This window comes from Lycium ferocissimum, chromosome 4 (genome assembly GCF_029784015.1).
Source record: "Lycium ferocissimum isolate CSIRO_LF1 chromosome 4, AGI_CSIRO_Lferr_CH_V1, whole genome shotgun sequence".
Taxonomy (NCBI): Eukaryota; Viridiplantae; Streptophyta; class Magnoliopsida; order Solanales; family Solanaceae; genus Lycium; species Lycium ferocissimum.
In genome coordinates, this window is record NC_081345.1 from 58,667,284 (window position 1) to 58,673,438 (window position 6,155).

The window sequence follows — 6,155 nt, forward strand, 5'->3', positions numbered from 1 at the left end:
GGGTGGGCGGGTTTGGAGGGATAGAGGGAGGTGGGGGACTACAAAAACATTTATTTTAATTAAAAAAAATATAAACAAATAAATTTTAATAAAAAACGCGCCACTTTTTAATTATTTATTATATTTTGTGTCATGTCAGCTTGTAGGGTGGTATTAAATTCACTTTTTAGATGTTCAGGTGTGTAATAGTTCGTCTGTATAGTTTGAGTGTGAACTCGACATTTCGAGTATGGTTCAGGGGTCATTTGATGTATTTTGCCGTCAAAACATTCATAAAATCCTTTTTCTATGCATCGCTCTTGCATATCTGGATCTTTTCATCTTTTAGTTAATATGTATCCTGAGTTTTCTAGTTTATCTAAGAAGACATTACTATGCAAAACTAACCTTTAATGTTGCCATGTAGTGGATTGCTATGTATTTGTGAAGGCTAGCCATGCTATCCAGTTGTTACACCTCGGAACATTTTCCGTTGATGCACAGTGAATAGACTAACGAACAACACGAAATGTATGGTATTTCAACAAGTAAATAATGACATTTGATGACCCTAACTAAGATTTCAAAGACATTTGAAGGAGGAGACGAAAGTTGTTAAGGAAAGTAAGGTATATGTCATGTGTTCAGGCAAGATTTACGAGTATCGAATTAATGATGACGTAATGAAGTTTTGGAGAAGAGTTATAACATCCCTTAGATTGTTAATGAAGTGATAAACAAGTGTTAAGAAGGTTCCATAAGGATCGGAGATCAAACGAGTCGACGAGAACAAGTCTCGGAAAGCTGGACATTATACGGCCAGACATGCGGGCGTATATAAAATTCACGGACCGTATGTCCAGCCGTAGGTTCAGCCCAAAGATGGCACACCTCACCGGACCAAACATACGGTCTGACATACGCTTGATGAAAAATATACGGACCGTATGTTGGTCCGTATGTTCTGGTCCGGGCTGAATTGTGTTATTTGATAAGGATCCAAGTTTCATTTATTTCATTTCACCTTTCACTCCCTTTCTCTCTACAACATCTCTTCACATTTCTCCCACAAGTTTTCAAGAAAAATTAGTGTTCAACTTCATCAAACCAAGTGAATCAAGTATAAGAAATCCATTAAAGTTCATCCAAAGCAAGAAATCCAAGTGAAGGAAAAACTAGGGTTTTTCTCAAGAGAAGTGTTTGCACCCAAGGTTCATTCCTACACCATCTAAGGTAAGTTTTATGACATTTCCTTGTTGTTTAAGGTATTTGAAAGTTGAAACACTTGGATTGCAAAAGGGATATAGAAATGGGTCATGAATGTGGGAATAGTGACACTTTTGAATAAATGTTTGGAATGAGTTATGATTCTTGATACATTATGATTATAATCATGTTATAAATGATATTGAGAACATGGAATGGACATTGTATATGAATGAACGTAATTGTGTGATATGACCATGAATATGGATGAATCAAAGTGAATTGAAGAGTAAGGATAATGTAGTTGAATAGAGGCTATTGTGATGATGTCGTGGATGTTATTATTGATGTTTGGGAGTTGATATATGATATGGAGGAAGTCGTATATATAAAGGAGATGTTGCCCAATTTTCTCTAGATTTAGTTATGTATGCTAAGCTATTAATTCTCTAATATTAGTATAACTCCAATGAAGGTAGAAACGTGAGCATTGAAGGAGAACGAGCAAGCGATAGAATAGTTGAACGAAGAGGTATGTAAGGCTAAACCTTCTTTCATAAGGCATGGTTCTTTGGCCAAAAATCTATTCTCCAATGATCTTATCTCTAAAAGCTACTAAGCTTACGATTCTCGATATGATATGATTGTACTAATGTTTCTTATAAGACGAGTAATCCTTTAAGGATAGATGTAATGAATGACGATAGTAATAATGCTAAAGATGCTTATATGTATACGTGCCTATGTAGGGCTATATAAAACCCCGAGCGTATGTGGCCGGGTAGAATATAGTGAATATATATATATATATATATGACGATGCGCGCGCACCACTGCAGTTGAGTACGGATAACACTGAGCCTCGGTAGCTGTGTATGTATGACATCGAGCCTTGGTAGGGCTGTGTATATGAAACACCGAACCTTCGTGGTCGGGTATGCTATATAAATGCTATGTATATGACATCAATATGAGTATGAATATGCTAAGTATATGTAAATGCCAAGTAAGGGCTATGTATATGCAATGTTTATGATATGAAAATGAGTATGAATGGAAATATGAATACGAATACGGAAATGGATACGAAAGGTAAATGAGTACGAATACGCATACGGATATGGAGATGGTTGTATGTACACAGACACGTAATAGAAACAGAATGTCCCTATGAAAGGCAAGTACGTGCTATGACAATGATACTATTATCTCCCATCTTATGCTATTTCATATGTTATCTATTATGCTTTCATATTGATGTTGATCATGCTTTACATACTCAGTACATTCTTCGTACTGACGTCCTTTTGTTTGTGGACGCTGCGTCATGCCCGCAGGTGGCCAGGGAGACGGACTTGATCCATAGCTATATTTCTCAGGGACTACATAGCGGAGCTCCACTTCGTTCGGAGTCGCTTTGGTATAGATTCTTTTGTGTGCATACTTATGGGCCCGGCGGGGTCCTGTCCCGCCTATATGATATGACATACTCTTCTTAGAGGCTCGTAGACATGTGTATATGGGTAGATGTGTTTGGCCTTGTCGGCCTATATTTTGGGATATTGTTTGTTAGCCTTGTCGGCCTATGTACATTTATATGGACATAGATGTTTATTGATGATATAAGTAAATTGTCGCCCAATGAGATTAGAATGATGATGAATGAAAAGCATGATTTAGCTATGTGGCTCACCCGTATGTGATGTGAAAGTATGTTAAGAGGTGCCCGGGTGGGATAGCACCGGTTCTGTCGCCACTCCGGTTGGGTCGTGACAAAAGTGGTATCGGCATCGTAGCTCTCCGTCCTAGGGTGTGTCGACGAGCCGTGTCTAGTAGAGTCTTGGTTATGGGTGTGTTGTGTGCCACACTTATAAATAAGAAGCTGCGGGCATTTTAGGAATGAACTGTTTGCAACAAATTTTGATATGCGAAAATAAATTACAACCACAAACAAAATATAAAGAAACAGAGAATTTATTAATGAATATTGTGGGTACAAAATCTGTTTACTCCCTTGATTCTTCTCTCCTAATATTTCTCCATAGTTCGAGGGCCGTTAGTAGCTTATTTTTCGAATATAGGATGATTTGGATTTGGATATGTGAACTTTCTTGGGATGTATTTGATCTCCATGAAAGGATATTGTGGATCTTCTTGAAGTATTTAGTTGTCAAGAAATATCTGGCCACATATTGACCTCTTCTTGAATACCCATGAGTTCATGAGATCTTTGAGATGCCACTTCTGACACCAGAATTTGTAGACAATAAAATTCGCGTCGAGAAAATAATAATCAAGACAGGAAAATATCGCAACAATCGTTGTATTTGATTTCAGAATATGAGTGTTACAATCTCTATGATTCCTCTGATTCGTCCTTTCTATAGTATATTAAAGGGCTTTTGAGCTTGATCTTGAACTTGATGGATTTAATTTTGACTTGGACTTGAATTCAAGGGCTTTTGAGCTTGATCTTGAACCTTCGTCTGAATCTCTATAACTTCTAGTGAAATACTTGAATGCTTGAACGCTTTTAGCTTGTAGAGAAATCTGCGGCGTTTGATCCTCGAGCTCTCCCTGGCTTCTTGTTAGAACTTCTGTCCCTTTTATGAATTATGAGACCCCTATTTATAGTTGTAGGATGGAGGAGTTGTGATATGGACAGACTTCTTTCGACCAATCAGATTAAAGCTGACCTGTCGATATTTGATTGGCCGGAACATGTCACTTGTATACGTGATGCATCTTCATTGGTCTTTGATTTGATTAGACATGCTACATCATTTTGACACATGGCATGATCCTATTGGCTCCTTCGTTTGACTTGGCGTGCCACGTCATTTGACATGTGGCACCAATTTGGGCCTCTTGGGTAAGATGATATCTTGAGCTTGACAAAGTGGGCTTATCATTTTTAGCCTAATTAAATGGGCTAGCCCAATGCATTTGAACTCCTCTAATTAAATCCATATTTATTGGACCTAAATAATTAACCCAATTATATTAGCCCATAATTTAATTATTTGGACTAATATATTTTGAATATAATCCGAATTTCTTGCGGATTTAAATTTAATAAAATATCATTGTCCACAAAATGCCCCCTACTTCAAGATTTGTCTGGGAGCATAGATTTGTCAATTCAGAGACAAGCCTTGAAGTATAAGTAAAACAGGTCTTATTTATCTATTCACGCATGCCTCTTCCAATTTTGTAACTCAAAATAATATTACCAAATCAAGGAAGAACTTGGTTATGTGCAGTTCGCGTGTGGCTATCATGAGTAAACAAATTTAACTAAAATGTCCCCTTTTATATATTGAATTCAAAGCTGCATGTGAGCTCCAATTCTCTCCCTCATTAATTGCTTTGAAGTGACACACGGTGCAGCATTGTAGGATATTCTTACTTGATCCCGATCATTCCAAGTAGAAATCAAACAACTCCCAGTTGAGTTCCTTTCGGACACGGAAGAATCAGATAAATTATTCCATGTTGGAAACAGACAATAGCTAGCTGCCAAATTTTGATATGCGAAAATAAATTACAACCACAAACAAAATATGAAGAAACAGAGAATTTATTAATGAATATTGTGGGTACAAAATCTGTTTACTCCCTTGATTCTTCTCTCCTAATATTTCTCCATAGTTCGAGGGTCGTTAGTAGCTTATTTTTCGAACGTAGGATGATTTGGATTTGGATATGTGAACTTTCTTGGGATGTATTTGATCTCCATGAAAGGATATTATGGATCTTCTTGAAGTATTTAGTTGTCAAGAAATATCTGGCCACATATTGACCTCTTCTTGAATACCCATGAGTTTATGAGATCTCTGAGATGCCTCTTCAAGTGAATATGTGTCCTTTATGTAGGCTTAATCTAGGGTTTAGGGTAGAGTAGTCCCAAAAAAAACCCTAACACATATTGGGCTCAACTTGCAGAGTCCCACAAAATTTCGATGTCTACAAATGCCCCCTACTTCAAGGTTTGTCGGGGTGTAGGCTTGTCAAAACTCGAAGACGAGACTTGAAGTATTCATATAAATAGTGCTTTCATCTTTGGAGTTTTGTGACTTCAATGAAATATCACTTGGATAGAACAAGAGATTTGTCCCTAAACATTGCCCCCATTTCGTGTTTGACAAATTGACGTGACCAAACAAACATGACCATAACTGCACTTGGATTTTGGCTCCAACAAAGTGAAGTTTCAACCACTAAGTTGGTGTTCATTCAAAACCTTTAATTACACAATAATTTTCCTTCAGGATATAAGGAAATTTCTTGGTGTAAAGGAAGAGCAGCCACTTCCTTTATCTTACAGACTTCGGCTAAGATTTGACCCTTAAGGTTTTGCATATTTGATTTGAGAGAAGAGATGAAGGGCAGACTTAGTCCCACTCGGCGTGCCAATTTGTTTGCAACAAATTTTAATTGCGCGGAAATAAATTACAACCACAAACAAAATATGAAGAAACAGAGATTTTATTGATGAATATTGGCACGGTACAAAATCTGTTTACTCCCTTGATTCTTCTCTCCTAATATTTCTCCATAGTTTGAGGGCCGTTAGTAGCTTATTTTTCGAACGTAGGATGATTTGGATTTGGATATGTGAACTTTCTTGGGATGTATTTGATCTCCATGAAAGGATATTGTGGATCTTCTTGAAGTATTTAGTTGTCAAGAAATATCTGGCCACATATTGACCTCTTCTTGAATACCCATGAGTTTATGAGATCTCTAAGATGCCTTTTCAAGTGAATATGTGTCCTTTATGTAGGCTTAATCTAGGGTTTAGGGTAGAGTAGTCCCAAAAAAAACCCTAGCACATGTTGGGCTCAACTTGTAGAGTCCCACAAAATTTTGATGTCTACATGAACGACCTTCTTTCTTCATAAGAATCGTGCGATAGAGCTATGATATAAGAACTTCTTGTTTTTTAACCGTGTGTTATGTATTTCGAA